Raw genomic sequence first — 19,852 nt, forward strand, 5'->3', positions numbered from 1 at the left:
TGCATGCAAAATTTAAAAATATTTGCAAAGGTTGTGTAAAAATGTTGTATTTAAATAAACATAAATATGTAAATTTATGAAAAATCTATTAAATTTATTTTGCCTGATTGGCGTGAAATCTGACTATATTCAGATTAGCGTTGGTGCAGTTGATATTTTCTTAAATATTATATTATCTACTTTAGATTAGATTAGATTAGATTTGTGGGAGGTTGGACAAGTCCATGCACTCAGTCAGGAGACTATTGTACTACACCCGGATAGATTTCAGTAGAAAGAATAGAGATAGGAAAGATAAAAAGTGGGTAGTAAGACGGATAAATTAGTTTGAGGTCAGTCCTCCACAAAACTCTTGGATTCATTGATGAATTTTAAGAGATCCGGAAGAGGAAGAGTATGAACTTTATCCATACTCAGTATACCGCAACCCAATATCCTAAGTCTGATTCTGGAAAATGCAAGACAGCTACAGATAAATTGCTCTGAAGTGTCGTCATTCTCAATACAGGATAGGCATATTGGGCTGTCTACTACCCCCATGGCCGCCACAGACGTTGTGCCCTGGGATTACAGCCACCCGTACTCTCAGATTCTTTCAGCTGAGTTTTAAGAGAAAGGTCGCTATTTTCCTGTTTGGCTCTTTCACAATTGAATTGACACCTAGAAAGGTTTTAGTGCCTAGTGACATACTTGCAGAGCTTTCATTAGCCAAATAAGACTAACTTTGTAGTGTTTTGCAACACTGCTACCCCGTCACTTTTTCTCAATTAGCCAGTACGCCACATTCAAGATGGCATAGACTTCCGTAAAAAATACCGTGGCCATATGTCCTATGGCATAGGAGTACTTAGTGCCTTCGTCTAAGTACCATCCAGATCCGATTCCATCACTGGTTTTGGATCCGTCGGTGTGGAAAAGGATGCTGATATCCTGTTAATAGGTTCTCTGGACTTAACCATTTATCTCTATCTGGGATCAAAACATCATACTTCCTATCGAAGCTAACGACAAGCACCCGATTGTCAACTGGCATCGAGAATAGTGCTCACCGCTTCGACAACTGGTGGTATACCTGGTGGTGGCCAGTGCTTTCTTCATTTCCCCAGACTCTGTTTAATTATTATATAATCTACTACTTGCATTACTTTGATATACTCGCATACCAACTATTTTATTTCTACCTATACACAGAGCGAAAACTGATAATAAAAATATAATGAAATTCACTTTGTTGCGTGTTTCGCCGAGCTCCTCCACCTACCACCTTGATCCAAATGTTTCCCGAACATATTCAGAAATTTCAAAATACAAGGTTTTTCCTCCAAAGTGACATTATCGCCTTCAAATGACTTACCATCAACTGCCAGTGGATTATGCCAGCGTTTCAGCCAGCTCTTGAAAAATTTCTTGTACTCTCTTTTCGGTATAGCCATCAGAGCCGTCTTCGATTTTTCCATTACTTCCTTACGACTGTTCCTCCTAGTGGTTTTTTGACTTGGTCAAACAGAAGAAATTCGCAACTAGTTTTATCAGGTAAATTCGACGGCTGTTGGATCGTATTCGTTTCGTTCTTGGTCAAGACTCAACGATAAGGTTGACACTGTGAGACGGTGCGTTAATATGGGCCAAAATTCACGCGTTGTTTTTACACAAATCCTTTTTTTTGGCGAATTGCTTTATGTAAATGCCTCATAACGCCAAAATACCTCCATACTTCATATTAATTATCTTCTTTCTACTGCTAAAAATTCGTGGAGTAGAAAACTGTTCTAATCCATAAAAAAGGTGAGTATGGATTTCTTTTTGGACTGAAAACGACGTGGTTTATTTTTTTGGTGGAGCTCTTCATTTGCGGTTATTAATCAACCTTTCTTTCACTTTATTGCTCTTTTTATTAGTTCCCGATGTCGACGGCCTGCCATTACGCTTGTATCTCATTAGAAGTATATATACAAGTACTCGATGGCACTTTATAGAAGAAAAGAGTGGTCAAATATCTAGGAGTGAAATTAGACACAAGGCTAACTCACTGGGCGTACATAAATCATGCTGCCACAAGAGCTGCCAAAGTAAGCGGCATGTTAAGTAAGCTCATGGCAAACCTTGGAGGTTCAACGCAGATTCGCTAAGAGTGCAATGCCGGCGGAAAACTCTGCAATCTGTGCAGCGCACCTGCGCTCTCAGAGTGGCTTCTTCATAAAGAACAGTATCTGAAGCAGCGGTTTTAGTTATGAGCGGAACCATCCCTATAGTTATTCTAGCACAAGAGCGAAAACGGAGATGGGAGGCAAAAATCATAGGAATCCCAGTATCACGCTTCTCCGAAATTAGAATCTAAACGCTCACACTTTGGCAGGAAAGATAGGACTCTGAACGGTACGGTAGATTGACAGTGAGACTAATACCCGATCTAAAAAAGTGGATAAGAAGAAAGCTCGGTGAGGTTAATTATTACCTCACACAGTTTTTGTCCGGATATGGGTCCTTTCGCAAGTATTTGTGGCGAATGGGAAAAGTGAGCCTACTAAACTGCATATATGGAGATATTGAGTATGATGATGAGGAGCACACCATCTTTAAATTCGAGAGGTGGAACAATAGAGAAAACAGGTCTGCAATGAGCTAGTGGTGTATTTACACCTGAAGAAATAATCGAGAAAATGATGATAGACGAAGAAAAATGGAATGCCGAAAGAAGAAGCGTGAAATGAAAACTTATGCTGAAGAGCATTGAGTATAGGTTTCTCAAAGCAGACGACCCTGGACGCAAGGCGAGTAATTAAGTATTAAGACGCCATCTTGGACCTTTACCTCGCAGCTATTCGGAAGCAGTCCCTGGGTGGAGGGAAAAATCCATGGTGCGAAGGCATTTTTAACCCAACCTTAAAAACCCCAAGCCAAAAAAAAAAAAACTACGCTTGTCACTCTCGATGGGCTTACGATCTATTCTAAAGCGTTAATGTTCCATATGTTTACAAACAAACAGCTGATTTCTTTGGAGTATCATTACAGAAACAGTTCCCCAAAACATTTTTAAGCTTTTCGTACCATTGAATCTATTTTTAACGCAACATTTAATACAGACTCGTTGTTGCAAATTCAAATCCATTTTTCAAACTTTAAAAAATCTAAAACACGTGCAGAGGTAGATTTGCTCAAGACAGCGCAACTTTTACAATTGCCAAGCCAACAAAAAAAACAAGCGTAGAACTCAAATCAGTTGACTTAGAGCGTCAGCTGGCGGTTGTTACGAGAATTTTTTGATCAAGGCCGAGCTTCCCTCCTATTTGTGGCATGTGTCTTGATAGTTTTCCACAAATGGAGCGACTTATAGATTTAGGCCACTTCCGAAGAGTAGATGGTTTTAATAAGGACCTATTTCATGACAAAAATACACTGGAAGGTTTATCACCACCTGCCGAGGAGCCGCCGCTACTAGAAACAATTTGTTCTTTCATTTGGCGTTTTATTCCCCGTAGAATTATGATAGTTCATCAAGAAGGAATTCACCAAATCCTCAATGGCACTCAAACCTGCATCAATCGAAGTCTCACCATCCATATTTTGTATTTTTCTTCGGTGTCTTTCAGCTGCAACGTCCCATTTTTGACATAAAATTATCCCTTCCTTGAATTAACTATCAACGATGGCCTCTCTTTATTTTCCTTTACGTTTTCTGGAAAACTTAATCCTAAAAAACGTATTTACCAATAAAAAAAAACAAAAAACTAAGTATCTTAATGGTTGGTCCAAATTACACATTTAAAAAAAATTCATCGAAATCGGTTAAGTGGTTTCGGAGAATAGCCTGGAAAGGGAAATCACAACTAATTTATATATCATATAACAGATTTGTTTACATAATTATAAACAAATTCGTCGGCAAAAATATCAACGAACGTTTGCTAGGGCTGCATATAATGTAAAAAAGTAATTCAGCTATATTTACAATATTAAAATTTCAATGACGTAAAATGTCCAGAAGGGGGGCGGTCCTTCGCTTCCCACCTCGGTGTTTTCTCTCGATCGCACATACTGCTTTCTCCGTCGCTCTCGCGCCCATCCACGCTGTTCGAAGGTTTTCGAGTCACTGGCAGTCATCAGCTAACCCGGCTTTGACTTTAAACAGCGTAAAAGGGCGCGCACAGTATACGTTTCAGTTTTTCTCGCTGTCGAGTATACAGAGTAGACTATCCTGACTTCTTGTATCTGTATTTAAAACTGAAGTTCAAAATAGCGATTGAATATACAAAGTGTGGTGTCACTTTGCTTTTCGTTCACTGAACTTGAGTGAACCTACTCCATTTTATAAATCTCGTTGTCAGCTTTTATGTTTAAATTCCCTAAATAATAAATTTACTTTTCTTGCTTCCTGTTTTGTTGTTACTCTTATAGTATTGTCGCTGGCCCTGGCATCTAAGAATAGTAGTAGCGTTCGATATATCTCTTCGAATCCTACGGCCTGTTCTGTTATTCAACGTGGGAACTCCGTGGACAATCGCTAAGGCCACTCGTTTATCAAGGGCTCCCTTAGAATTAAGTAATTTTGCTAATCTAAAGGCTGATTTTTTAGCTATTATCTTTTTAAACAGTTGGTTTAAACAGCTGACGCACGTCTTGTGCTTTGTTTCACTGTCAAGCATCTTCAGTTTGGTCTATAATTTAACCATGAATCGTCCTACAAACGAACAACGCTTGCAAATCATTGAATTTTATTATAAAAATGCGTGTTCTGTTAAGAAAGTTTAAAGTCAAAACATTGTGCTCAGCGACGAAGCTCATTTTTGGATCAATGGCGTACCCATAAATAAGCAGAATTGTCGATTTTGGAGTGAAGTTCAGCCAGAAGAATTGCAAGGGCTACCGATGTATCCAGAAAAGGTCACAGTTTGGTGCGGTTTATGGGCTGGAGGTATCATTGGACCGTACTTCTTCAAAGATGCTGCGAATCGTAACGTAACTGTGAATGGTGAGCGCTACCGTGAAATGATATCCAACTTTTTTTGCCCAAAATGCAAGAACTTGACTTGCATGATATGTGGTTTCAGCAAGACGGTGCCACATGCCACACAGCACGTGTAACAATGGACTTGTTGAGAGGCGAGTTCAGTGAACATTTTATTTCACGTTCGGGACCTGTCAATTGGCCACCCAGATCGTGCGATATAACGCCTTTAGATTATTTTTTGTGGGGCTATGTTAAAGCTCATGCCTATTCAGACAAGCCTGCTTCAATTAACGCATTGGAAGACAACATTAAAGCATTTATATGTGAGATACCGGCCAAAACATTAGAAAGAGTATGCCAAAATTGGACTAAGCGGATGGGCCATTTGAAGCGCAGTCGCATGAAATAATCTTCAAACATTAAATTATATGGACTGTACTATCGATTTGAATAAAAATTGCATGCATTTTTCTGAATTTTACGTGTGTTTTTTTGAAAAACTTTCCTACAGCTCTTAAAACAATCACCCTTTATACTCACCACTACTCTATGCAAAAGTGGAAATTTTCTTGTTTAATTAACTAGACTTTAAGCATACTCGCTGAGGGAGATTCTGTTGATCATTTAACTAAATTGAAAATTATAAATATGTAAGAAAAATGTAAATTTGAAAGAAAAACTGTATTTTATTCTCTTCAAAATAATCTCCGTGGTAACCAATTCATAGAGGATGGTCCTTCTAGCTTTTGAAATTTAATTTAATTTGGCCATAATAGAATAGGTATGCATATTTTTCTATGATGTTTTTTTTAGTGGAAAGGATAAACCTTGCTATTAAATATGGCATCTTTTAGTAACTTATTCTTTTTAAGTAACTATTTCTATTGGGTAAGGAACCAAGTTTCCGTCCTTTCTTAGCCGAAGTTACGAATTATTTAAACAATTAAATAATACATGAAATTATGTGAGGTATGTGCCATTGGAAGCTACAACTTTACTCCATCTTTCAGGCAGCATGAGGATTCCTCTGTCGAAAAATTCGAATTCTTTTCACTTAATTCATTCATTTAGCCAGTGTGCGATGCTCGATCTCATAAGAAGTGAACCGCTCTCCAATAAGGGCTGCCTGCATTGATCGGAACAGATGCTAATCCGAAGTTGCAATATCTGGGGAATACATAGGGTGGGACAAGATTTCCCAATTCAGTTTTTCTATATATTTCTGGCCCGATTTAACAACGTGTGGCCTGGCGTTGTCATGCAGGAAAATCAGTTTGTCCTATCTACCGTCCAATTCTGGCCACTTTTCTTTAAGAGCTCGATTCAAACGCATTAACTGCAGTCGGTAACGATCGCCAGTGATGGTTTTAGATGGTTTAAGGAGTTCATAATACCTCAGGCGGGGATCTGGTGACTGATATCCAGAGCATACTTAAATTATGGAGGGAACACTTCTCGAACCTGTTAAATAGTGTCAGCTGCGCACAAACAAACAGTTGGCGCACTTGCATATTGGCACCCATGTCACTGTTGACAAGTGGAACTTTGGACTAAGTAGGCAACTGAGCAGTAAAGTCCGCTCTCGACGCAGAAAATTAACACTCTACAAGGCTCTCATCATGCCCGTCCTAACGTATGGCGCAAAAGCGTGGACGATGACAACATCCGATGATGCGACGCTTGGGTGTTTGAGAGAAAGATTCTGCGCAAGATTGTTGGACCTTTGCACGTTGGCAACGGCGAATATCGAAGGCGATGGAACGATGAGCTGTTTGAGCTTTAAGACGACATAAACATAGCGCAGCGAGTAAAGATCCAGCGGTTACATTGGCGGGGTCATCTAGTCCGAATGGATACAAACGTTCCGGCTCTGAAAGTATTCGATGCGGTACCAGCTGGTGGTAGCAGAGGAAGAGGAAGGCCTCCTCTGCGTTGGAAAGATCAGGTGGAAAAGGACTTGGCTTCACTTGGTGTGTCCAATTGGCGCCGGTTAGCACGACAAAGAAACGACTGGCGCGCTTTGTTGAACTCAGCCAAACTCGCATAAGCGGTTATCGCGCCAATTAAGTAGAAAAAGATATCTTTTTGCTTTTCTGCTTAAAACAAAACTTGCGAAAAATGTGCGAACAAGTAATCAGCAAAAAACATAACTTAAATTTCATGCATATAAATGCAATTGGCTATGTGTGTGTGTGTGTGTAAATGTATAAATGGAAGGAACAAATATCACCACTTGTTATTTAAGCCAATTTTTTAATAAAACACCAACGAATGCGCACAAATAATTATCGACGTGATTTCCAAAACTAATTCGATTAGTCTTTGTGTATGTATAAGTGAAATTTTAAAGGCGCCAGCCTCCTTTAAACAAGAAACCAACCGCTTAATTATTTAATAACCAAATTAAAGTTTATGAACCACAAATTCAAATTTCAATTTCCACTCAGGCTGCCTTTTCTGGGCCAAAAACCATTATTTACCTGCTTTAGCTCTGCGTAGTTCCCACTCAACCGCTCAGGCAAGCTAATACTCGTGTTTCTGTGACGCAACAACTAATAACCGCAACGCGCATGAGCAAATGCTATTAGCAGTTAAGGCATAGTAAAAGCATCAGAGAAAGGCGCAACGCATTTATGCTTTATGGCTTTCATATAACTTGCAACAACATTGTAAATGCGGCTCTGAAAACATCCTTTGGAAAATGTTAGCTGCGCAGGTTAAAGTGCGACTGCTGGCCCATACTTTGTCGCCGAAGTGCAACGCCCGTACCGAGTGGCAGAGAATCTGATGAACTGGCCTGTTAGCTTGCGTTTTGCTGCATGTTAGGCAGTGGGCATATTTATTTTTCTTTTTCTTCTCTTCTCTTTAGAAGTATCCGCATTATTAGATAGGCGAATTTATTCCTTCCTTGTTTCCGGCAAATGCAGCTTATAACGGTTAAGAAATATTTGTGGTATGGCCACCTTTTGATGTCGATTATCATTACTAAGCTTACTGGCCACACGACTGACCATACGACTTGGCAAATGCGCAAGCTTCTTAATCGATTGTTGTTCTTGCCTTTGTTGTTGTTGTTCTGGTAGAGCCATGCATCTGTTTTTGTGCACGTGCGCGCTGTTGCTGAAAATGCATTTGGACAGTGGACACCTGTATGCCATTTTGGGTCGAATATTAACGATTGGGAACTTCATTTGGAGTTGAGATTTTGTTGGCGAGACGAGAGTGCCTCAGTGCAATATTTACGAACCATTTTTTTTTTTTTTAAACACCCGGTGTTTAATTTTCCAGTCTATTTTCTAAATTAAAAATATGTGCAAGGGGAGCTCATTCATTTCTATTTTTATTTATGTACAGAGGTTCCACAATCTATGATGATGAGTGATACGCACGGGGGTCGTTTGAAAAGTACGTACTTTATTTTTTGGAGTAATCCTTTTTTTATTTTTCGACATAGTCTTCTTTTAGGCGTATACACTTCGCCCAAACCTGTTCTAGTTTGTTGATCCCTTCCGCATAATAGAATTTATCCAAGTCTGAAAAGTAGGTGTTCGTTTCTGCAATCACCTGCTCGTTTGAATAAAATCTGTTTCCAGCCAGCCATTTCTTCAAATTGGGGAACAAATGGTAGTTCGAGATATCCAAAGAAGCCAAGTCTGGAGAATGGCGTGGATGTGACCTATTTGCGACCACAACTGATGAGGCGTGAGCTGGCGCGTTGTCGTTAAGGAAAAGGAACTTTTTGAAAATCACTCGACTTTCTCTATTCAAACGGATACCAAACACAAAAAAATATGCCGATCTGTCTAAAACTTTGTGTGTTCTTCCAAGTGATGCTACTAATTATATGATATATAATCTCGATGCGCGCCAGTAATACCATCTCTCTGACTTTGCACGAATTTTTCAAATGACCTTCGTATTTTCCGTGAAAGAATATCTCAAGTTTTTATAAATTCTTTTATTAAATTTTTAATGAAATTTAGACATAGGAGCGTTTAGCGTCAAATATCCTATTTTGAAGCTTCAACTCTTTCTGGTTATTCACACATACTCTATAATTAAGAGGACCTTCTACAAAAGAGATCTGAGTTGAACCGAATTTGGGCAAAATGCCGCAAAATATCGTAAGAATCTTACTTCCAATATTGCAATTTCGTTTGCAATAAATTGATTTTTTCATTGCATGTGTGGCATGTTGCACGGTCTTGTTGAGACCACATACCGTCAAAATCTTAACCACTAACAGTAGTAAAATAAAAAAAAAACATTTGTTAAAGTAGACCCCGATATGTAACGGTAAAAATTGAAGGGAAGGCCGGCCTAGTAAGCATTACGCTGATGTTCTTCATCTTGGTTGGCGCGTCAGTCGTTTCTTTCTCGTCCTAACCAACGCCAGTTGGAAACACCAAGCCAGAGGAGTCCTTCCCCTTCCTCTGCTACCACCAGCTGCTATCGCGTCTAATACTTTCAGAGCTGGAGGCTTTGTATCTCTAGAGCCGACATGACCTAGCCAACGAAGCCTCTAGATCTTTATTCGCGGAACTGTATGCTCTGGACGTTAGTCATCAGATCGCCATCTTTGTGCTTATAAAAAAACGCCCCCTTCATTATCGAAGAGGTGGATGAGTTCTATTCCCTCGGTAGTCAAATCAGCAAAGATAGTGACACAGTCCCAGATGTGGGTGCTCGTATTAAGCACAATTTGCGTTTCATAATCTAAGTAGACTGTGGCGATATCGCACCCTGTGTCTAAAACCAAAACGTAAAACGTTGAATACCAGCGTCAAATCGGTTCTCCTATATGTTTCTCAGACTTGTCTTGTGTCTGCGCACATAATTCGACGTCTTCAAACGTTCGTGAACAAATGCCTCAGAATTATATTCCGTATTCCAATATGGACCTCCTTCTGTTTAATAAAAGTTGCCCAACTAATTTCGAAATAAAAAGACGAAAATAACATTGAATTAGATATAACTACTTTCCATAGAGAAGACGATAATATTGCCGAAATGACTTTTCAAAGAAATCTGCAAGGAAGTCGATGCAAAGGTCGCCCACGTCAACTTGGATGCGTCCAAATATAGCGGCTGACCAAAATCATTGGAAAGTACTTGTTTTTGCCCTGTGTTTAGACTAGGAGCGATGTAGTATGCATTTTAATGTTTTTCTTAAATATTTTTTTTTAATCTTAGTAACTTCTATCAATGTATTTGTAATTGTCACTTTTCTGGTTGCTATGGAAGCTATGGCCTATGCTTCTGAAAGTTGCGCATGCTGCATTTTATGTGGGGGGTTAGTGTTGCGTAAAGTTTGTGTCGGTCATAGATTTTTTAAGCTCTAAAAACCCATAGTTTATTTTGGCATGAAGTATTAGAAAGCCGCCCTGCCTCGGTCGAACGTCTCAATGAATTTCTTTAAGAGTCCCAGTTTAATATATATCGCATGAAATAAAACATTTTTTTGATCAATCAGCAGGTTGTTTGAGATGTTTTGTCTTCTTGGTGGATACTGGTTTTGGGAGGAGCATTACTTTCTCATGATGGAAAGAATAATGAGGTGGCGCCTATCGTGGTCCCGTTACTTTGCGCTCAGCGAATTTGACAACTAGTTACGTGATTTTAGCTCCAGTATGGCCAGATTACCATTTTCATAACTTGATTTATCATTTTTTTTTGTTATTTTTATTATTTTGTGTCTCGGAGTTTTAGTTCTTTCTTCATGACATTTTTCTAGTTGTTCTAATTAAAATGTCATGTTTATATTATAATTTTGTAAAATATACATTTTTTAATAATTATTTAAGTAATTCACTCAGTTTTATTTAGCTTTACTTTTTTTTAACATCTGGTGGCGTTGCCCGCGATTGCAGGTGTTGTTGGTATTCTTCTGCTTTCGCCAGTCAAATCTCTCTCTCGCTACTGCAGTGTTGCCTAGCTTTGGATATAAAAACGCACTAAAATGCCCATTTAAAGAAAATAACCCAACAAATTTTTATTGAATCAACTAAAGAACTTTGTATGCGTGACAATTTGTCTTTAAAATGTGCGTTTTCTTAAATAAATGTGTTATGCTTATGTATAATTTAATTTATAAGTTTTTTTTTAAGCGAGACTCTTTTGTTAAGGGAACGAATTTTTTGCTATATTTGAAGTTATGTAACTAGATAAGGGACTCTTTTTGTAAAAATGTCAGTATGGTTTCTTTAGTATTTTCTGTATAGTATAGTATAGTATAACTCTTAATGTCCTATGTCTCACTAAGGATTGATGACCGGAAGAAACGATTACACCTCTATGGTTTTAATTCGCATTCAATAAATTCAAAGGCTTTTTAAAATGTGTAAAAAGGTTTTCAATCTTAAGAAGAGTTGAGAGAGGGGCATTTAATATTTTTGCATAACCTTAAATGGAGCCAAAAATTAAATTCACACTTTCAAAATATGAAATTTTATAAAAATTAACTAATTTTCATTAGCACTAAAATCTTCTCAGAGTGACCTTTTTTAACCTTTTTTTGTTTAATAATATAGTTTGCTTTTTAAGCTAAAGTTTCGGTAGCTTTAAATTAAAAAAAAAGAAACAAACACGAAACTTCAAAATTTTCGCATTTTCGGTATAAAAAAGCACTAAATTTATTGCGAAGAGCAAATGGTTGGCAATACTGCACAACTCAGCAAACGTGACGTCACGTGCGCTCTGATGGGCGCAATCTTCTTTCTATCATTCTTGTTACTTTCTCACGTAATGGCGGCCGCCGTACACGAATGGTTTGATGCGCAGGTTCGAATCTTCATATATGGGATACCAAATAATAGAGTCGACTTAAAACTGTACGGTCCTCCATTTGCGGAACAACATCAACAAGCCCGCCACAAATAGGAGCAGGAGGCCGGCCAAATACTCAAATTACAGTTCAGAATTACTCAAATTCTGTTCCAAAAATTAAGAGTGCAAAAGTTCACCCAAAGTGGTAATCCCGCGTAATTATTTAAAAAAGTTCGAGTAAATTATACGAATAAGTACGAGTATTGCGCAAAAATTGTAAACTACTTGTCCAGCAGCTTTTAAGTTCTGAAAAACGGACTTAAAAAAAGTTTGATTGAAACGTTTTGTGCTGTCCAGCAGGTATATAAGCCCGACCTGGAGCAACAAATGCTCAAATACACAAAACCTCATCATTTTTGCTTCAAACGATTCGGAAAAGAAATAAATAAAAAACAAGTTGAAAGATTTTAATTTCTCAAAAGGGTCTAACCACTAAGTAGACTTTTAAAGTGATATTCTACAGAAGAGATATTTTTACTTTATCCTGAGCTGCACATTTCACTGATCATGTTCTTAGAGGGGAATCTCTCACTTGCTGCGTATTTACTAATTATGTCATGAGAGATTCCTCGGTAAAACTATTTGCAATCTTGGAATTTATCAAAAACCTTAGATAATGATTCCGCGAATGATGCTGAGGAAAGAAGACGACTATGAAATTCCGCACTTTATATATATATATTGTATATAATTACATTCCATGTATACAATATACCGTAGGAAAATAATAAGGATTTTGCTAGCACATTTTTTAATAGCTGGGGCAAATGAGTAACAAGTACTCGCACATCTGTTCCAATTGGGGGCTCCCAGTCGCAGATAGAGTATGGAATGCGATAATTGCGTTGCCCTCCTGCGGAAGGCTAATTGGGAAAAATGGGGGTTGGGATGGAATGCCTTTGTGTAGGATGTGAAAATCAAAAAAGTTGATAATCACATCTGTTCTCATAACCGGTACAATGTCAACCACACCATCGAAAACCTTATATGCGGCATTAAACCTTCTCCCGGTAGATCTGTCGGGAAGATGTATATCGCGCGTAGTGCAGCAATAAGGCTAAGCACTTTGAGTAAGTGGTCAAACACGGACTACGGCCACGACGAAATGCTAACTGGCATTTTGGAGATTCCAAGACTAGTTGGCTATGCACTCACACTTACAATTGCCATTACAACTTTCAAGACACTCCTCCTCAAGGAAAGATTGGGCACGGGACGGTTTTAGAAGGGCGAGTTCCTTCATGAATGCACAGATTGCTCAAAGCTCGAGGGCAGGGTGGGCGGAGGTATATATTTCGGGCATGTGAGAATCACCTTCGGTTTTCGGCTCCCCGAATTGTGTCTTTCAGGCTGAACTGATGGGAATGATAAAAATCGTAACACTGGCGTAGTGTGATGCGATACCGGGCGATAATATCTGCATTTTCACTGATAGCCAGGTGGCGATAAAATCCCTCACAAAGCAGTCAACAAACTTTAAGGTAGCCATTAAACGCCGTACATCTCATAACGAGATGGCTAAGTCATTTCGTCTAAAGGTAACTTGGGTTCCAGGCCATTGCAACATCGCGGGTAACTGCAGAGCCGATGAACTAGCGAGACTTGGCACCAAGTGGACTAATGAGTGCACAGAGAATGACATAGGCATACACTTACAGTCACGTAAGCTACTTATCTTTGAGGAAATCGTTAGAGCTTTAAATGAAGGTGGCATACTAAAATTACCTGCAGAATCGCCTACCAAATGTGCTCAACTCTCAAAGCTAAATGTACAGAATCTCTGCTAAGTCTGACTAAGAGTCTTAGCACATCTTCTTCGGTTATAAAGGGGCACTGCTTAATAGAGAAAGAGATGATTTCGCACCTCTTGTGCCATTTTGCTGCTCTATTCACAGATTTTTCATTTTAGGTAGACCATTTTTGAATGAATTGAAATATCTCTGTAATGTGGAATCAAGGATCTTCTAAAAATTTTGAAAATTGCACACTGGTTTTAGTTTCCCTCGTGGCATCACGCCTGACTATGGGCCTGAGTGTGTTCACAGAGGACAACCACTTCAACCAACCCTCACCTAACATCCTCACTACTCGAAAATGTTTGAGAGTGGGCCGAGTATATTGGTTTTTTTCGAGTAGTTTATGCAATAATTTTGATTATTTTGACTCTTATCTCGGTAATGCTTTTGGAAGGTTTTACAAAGTATTTATCAAGCTCGGAATGCTCGATATCTGAGAATCAGAAGCTTTAGTTTCTACTGTTTTTGGATAATTATTTATTTTTTTTTAATCATTCTTCTTGAGCTGCTGATACTGAAGTTTCACAGAAAAAGGTTCCATCTAAATACTAAGTTAGATCCCATATTTCATAGGTCTTATGATTTTTTAACAGAATACATGAGCTCTATGCTTCAACAAGCGCTGGGGTTGTGCTATCGATCTGAAATTTTCGTCCGAGTTCGTTTCTCAAGTCTTTTTTTTTTTGACTAAACTGCTTACTTTTCAAAATAAATGATTGCCCGTTGCTATTTGTTATTTTGTTATAATTGTTATTTATTCTTACCGTTAACTTGATTAATTATTTTATGTTCATAATTCATTCACATAGTTGTTGGCAATCATTCGAAACTAATTAAATTTCCATTCACCTGTTTGAAATGAGGTGGCGTGTGAAAAGTCTAGAAATTTTTTCTTATTTTCTTTGGCTTTGCGTGCTGCTTTCGGAAATCCATCGACCACCCAGCTAAATCGCATGTGACTGTGACAGAAATCAAGGAGAAATAGAAACAATCATATCGCATGCAGACAGCGTACGAATGGGGCAGTTGACATTTGAATAACAGTCGTAAAAGCTCACAGAAATGCACATACATACATACAAAATGGTATGCACTTAATTAAACAGTGGCCAGCCACTGACTTTTCACGCTGCGCATGCGCACCTAATGCGCAGTTGGCAGTCCTGGCCTCCATTAAAGTAATATTACTGACATTGTGACACGCAGTTGGTCAAAGCGTTTAGCCAATATTAGAATTAATGCGATCTCAATTGGTCGTAGAGTACCGAGATTACATGCACATACGCAAGTACAGGTGTATGCGTGTGCATTTGTATTAAGAAGTAAATCAGCTTCTTATGCGCTTTAGAAAATATTTTACAATTAATCTGTTGGCCGCATTCATTAGTTAGAAAATTGAAATATTTACCCACAATTATCGGCTGTATTTGCAGGCCACACACACACGCACGCATTAACGTGACTACCTAAATCGGAATAACTAAGACTTAATCTGCGCACTTTGCTTTATACAGGGTGGCTGGTGAAATCTGCCTAAAAAAATATAATTTTTGAAATTGAGTTTAGAAGCTTAAATATAGTGAAATTTTACTAAAATATTTCCCTTAAAGACATCTTCCGAATTGACTTATTTCTGATGTGTTAGTTGAATTTTGAGTTGTGTTGCATTAGGAGATTCATAGTAGAGTTCTATGGGAAATATTGTATAGCATAATTTAACCCGTCATACGCCTCTGTAAAGAATATTTTTTGCTCCCTTTTACTCTCTTATTTGAGAGTCCGAGGACTAAGATGTTTCACAAAAATGTTTACGAAAAGTATTATTTAATTTCCTATGCGCTTGTAAAAGTGTGAAAACTTGGTCCAGCATATATTTTTTTCTATCTTCTACCAGAATTAGTTGTCTGATCAGGTGGTTTCTTAATCCGATTTTCTATCATAGCAACCTTGATCCTCTAAAAAAATTGAGAAGTAAACTTCCTAACAGCCGATATACAGTCACCCGCGCCTTATTTGATACAGATACCATTTTTTTGTAAAGTGTTCTTTATTTCATAATATAGGGCACCAAAGATCTTACGAAAGCTCCCAAAACTTGTTCATCTGCTGTTGACGTTGCCGATGTTTCTGCGTCATAAAGCAGTGCGGTAATAATGACGGAAATGAGCGTTTTGTAGAGTGTCAGTTTGGTCCTTCGAGAGAGGACTCTAGTTCTCATTTCCCTACTGAGCCCAATTTAACACCTGTTGGCAAGAGTTATTCTCCGTTCGACCTCCAGGCTGACGTTTAAAATTGATTTTAAAAATCGCGATTAGAAGAATGTTTTTCTTAATTTTTTTTTTTTTTTTTTGTTTTGGTATTTCACCGAGATTCGAACCTACGTTCTCTCTGTGAACCCGGAATGGTAGTCACGCACCAACCCATTCGGCTACGGCGGCCGCAAACAACAAGACATCCAGAAGACAAAACAATCAAAATAAAATAACTAAAGGCATTTGAAAATAAAAAGCTACAATCTTATCAGGCAAGTTTAGACTATACAAAAAATGACAAATTCGGACTATGGAAAGCCACGAAGAACATTAACAAAACAACATTTCACCAACCGAAAATAATAACTGGGCTGAAACACATTGGGATAAAGCTTGCATGCTTGCGAAACACTTCAAAAATACCTTCTACAATCCAAAAAATAGGCAACAAAATAACTCACCTGATACATTTGAATTCAAAGATGGAAAAATGAGAAAAGTGACCAAAGATGAAATACTGACAAACATTAAGAATACAGTAGTTTCTGTTTTTATGCGGTATATACGTTCCGCAAGAAACACCATAAAAAACAGCATAAAAAACGCTACCAGTTCTATAGATACGTTTTAAAAGTGCTAAGAACCGCATAAATCTGAAATAATGTAATAAAATCGCATAAAAAAGGGCACTAGTCCCATATTATAACTATAGATACGTTCCATAGACCGCGTGAATCTTAAATAATTAAATAAAATCGCATAAACAAAATATTGTATTTTTGAAAATTATATCTTTATTTAAGAAACGTCAGAATCGAAAAATAAATTTAAGTCAGAAATAGAATCAGACAATACCCACATGTTGCGCGTTCGTTTAGGATTTGGCGTAAAATCACTTTCGTCACTTGAGGAAATGTACACGTCTGATCTAGATGGTGATGCAGGCGGTTCCGTACTTGTAGGGTTAGCATTTCTGATGTAATCTGTGATGAGTTTTTGCTTAACTGGTCTAGAATCTTGTTTATACAATTCCCGATAGGTCGACATGCATTTTTTAATTAAAAAAAAAACCGCACTATTTCAAAACCGCATAAAAAAAAACCGAATAAAAACAGAATCTACTGTATAAACAATAAAGAATCTGCAGGCTATGACATAATCAATGTTCAAATTATAAAGAATCTACCCGACAGTGGAATTAAGTATCTAAGGAATATTATTTAACTCGTAAATAAGACTCTAATATTTCCCTTTGCCTTGGAAAGTTTCTGAATTAATTGCTCTGCCAAACCAAATAAAGAAGCCAACAAGCCTTCGTCAAACATGCCGATAAGTCTCTTGCCTATTTTGTCGAAGTTATTTGAATAACTGATTTATGACCGCCTTGATCCCCTAATAGAATCTAACGACATCATTCCCTCTCATCACTTTTCGGCGAAAACATTCAACGATACAACAGGTACACAGGGTAACAAAGAAATACAAAAGGAAATTGACAACAAAAATTATTGTGTCGCAGTCTATCTTGACGTGGCTAAGGCCTTTGACAGTGTATGACATCTCGGACTATTGCACAAATTAAAAGAAATACTTCCAACAGACTATTATCTACTCTTGCGGAGTTATCTTAATGAAAGATATTTTTATGTTAAATATCAGGACGAATGCTCTGAGGTACTACGTATAGAAGCAGGTGTTCCACAAGGAAGCGTTTTGGACCACTCTTATACGTTATCTATACACATGATATACCCTGCCCAAGGACACCGTTTTAATGACCTCTAACAAAAATATAAATGTTGCCACAAATAAACTACAACAGCTACTTAACACAACGCTGCCCTGGTTCAATACATGCGGAATCGAAATTAACACAGATAAAGCTATCCAAGTAATAAACACAAACAGAAAGTGTAATCCACAAATATTGACTATAAATAATAAAGTCATTAAATATGATACAAAAGCCAAATATTTAGGCATAATAATTGATGGAAAACTGACCTGGGAGGAGGATATACTTCAAAAGTGAAATGAAGCAGCAGATACTTCATCACTAAAATATATATCAGCCTGTTCTACCTTTTATTATTTTTACTGAAATTTTTTCCAGTAATCAATAAAAAAATATTTTACTACAATTTTTTTCAGTAAGCAATAAAGGAATATTGATACTGAAATTTTGTTTAGTAGTCAGTAAGAATTTTCTGGTAATGCAATTAAATTCCAGATTCAGTAAAAAATTATAATTACTGCATTTTTACTGCTACTGCAAAGTGCCCAACTATGGTTATGAGTACCCACAGTTTATATATAAGGTTGTCAAAAAAGTCTTGCGGTATTTGCGCAAGCTTGTCTTTGCAAGCGCGTAGTTCTAGTTGTATTCGTCGCATCGGTTCACGCTAGAGCTTTTTGGAAAGCTCTTTTCACGTGCTAACACGTGTTTGATTAATTGTTGTTTGCTTTTAGTCGTTCGTGAGTTATATCTCGCACCAAGTGATTACCACCTATTTCTGTCCATGGCGAACGAGCTTGGTAGTCGGAAGTTGTCCACAAGAGAGTCCTGTGAAAATTGGCTCTCCGAGTTTTTTGACAATAGGGAAGCGAGCTTCTATAAGAGGGGCATTATGAAGTTGGCATCTCGTTGGGAACTCGTCATCGAACAAAACGGCGCATATTTGACTTAAATCGCATTATTAAAACCAATTTTATGAACAATTGAAAATTCATTAAAAATACCGCTAGACTTTTTTGACAACCTTATATATGCAATTATCCATTTAAAATAAAGAACATAAAAACTCACTAAAGAAAGAAGAATTTAACCTTCGATGGCACTTCTAATGTTTTTCGCTTAATTTTTTGTATACATTAATTGATTTTTGAAGTGAAACTTTTTAGGCATCGATGGACGAGCAAGAATGGAGAGTAAAATTTCAAGGCCATGCAACTTTTTGGGCATTTTCGTTCCGCGAGAGAGAAAAACGATATAACGTAGAGTGAAAGGAGAGAGAGATACACTTTAGGCCATTTTTTCTGAGTTTTTCCTTGAGGTTGCTAATTTCTAGTGAGAAATAATATTGCCTACTTTTTGGCGCTTGTTTGTTGGTGCAAACTGGTAGGAAATATATTTTTGGTGCCTACTTTTTGCCGTTATATTTCCTTGCTGCCTACTGCTTGGGGCGTTTTCTGGTTCCAATTCTTTTGCGTTTTTTCAGTGCCTACTTTTTGGCGCTTATTTCCGTTTCCTGGCTAGTGCCAGCCTAGCTAGTGCCATTCCGGCGTCGGATTTATTGGTATTGCCTTTCGGTAGTTTCTGGAATCGCTGCGGTCCTGGAATCGCTGCGTTTGTGCGGGTGATAAATGCTCGGAGTAGTGCGCGTTGTTACCACGGTTTGTGTCCGCCGTTTACCTACACCGGTCGACCCTTCTCCGTGTTTTGCAAATTTTGTCTACTTGTATTTTCTGCAAATGATGTGAATTTATTTAGATGTATATTCTTTCTCTCTCTCTTTCTCTCATTCTCTCTCGGGTCTCTCCGTCTTTCTTTGTCTGCCTTGAAACTTTCACTTCTTTTAGATTTTGTATACAAATTTCAACTTATAGATTAAATAAACTAATAACCCCTTTTATGGTCAACTTAAAATCGAAAATTCGCGTTGCTGATTCCACGCAGGAGTGCCGTTTAAGATTAAATGAATAAGTGAAAAAATTTCATTATGATTGGCCCTACTTCAATGATTTCCATTCTTCGGATTGGTTACGCTATTTTCAGTTTGAATCTCAGATTTGAATTCAGAACAGCTAAACTTCAGTAAAAGAGGTACAAAGAAATCTGTCATTACCAAAAATTTCCATCGACAGTGTAAGCTCACATTTGGGTAAAAGTTAACTTCAGCTCGCCAAGAAGAAAAAAGAATTTAATGTAGCAAAATTCGTCAACTACCCTGTAAAAATATACATTGTCCGCCCTGTAGATTTGTTAATATAATACATTTTCGAATGCAGCAATTCTACATAAATCGTAGTTG

This window comes from Anastrepha obliqua, chromosome 1, assembly GCF_027943255.1.
Source record: "Anastrepha obliqua isolate idAnaObli1 chromosome 1, idAnaObli1_1.0, whole genome shotgun sequence".
Classification (NCBI taxonomy): Eukaryota; Metazoa; Arthropoda; class Insecta; order Diptera; family Tephritidae; genus Anastrepha; species Anastrepha obliqua.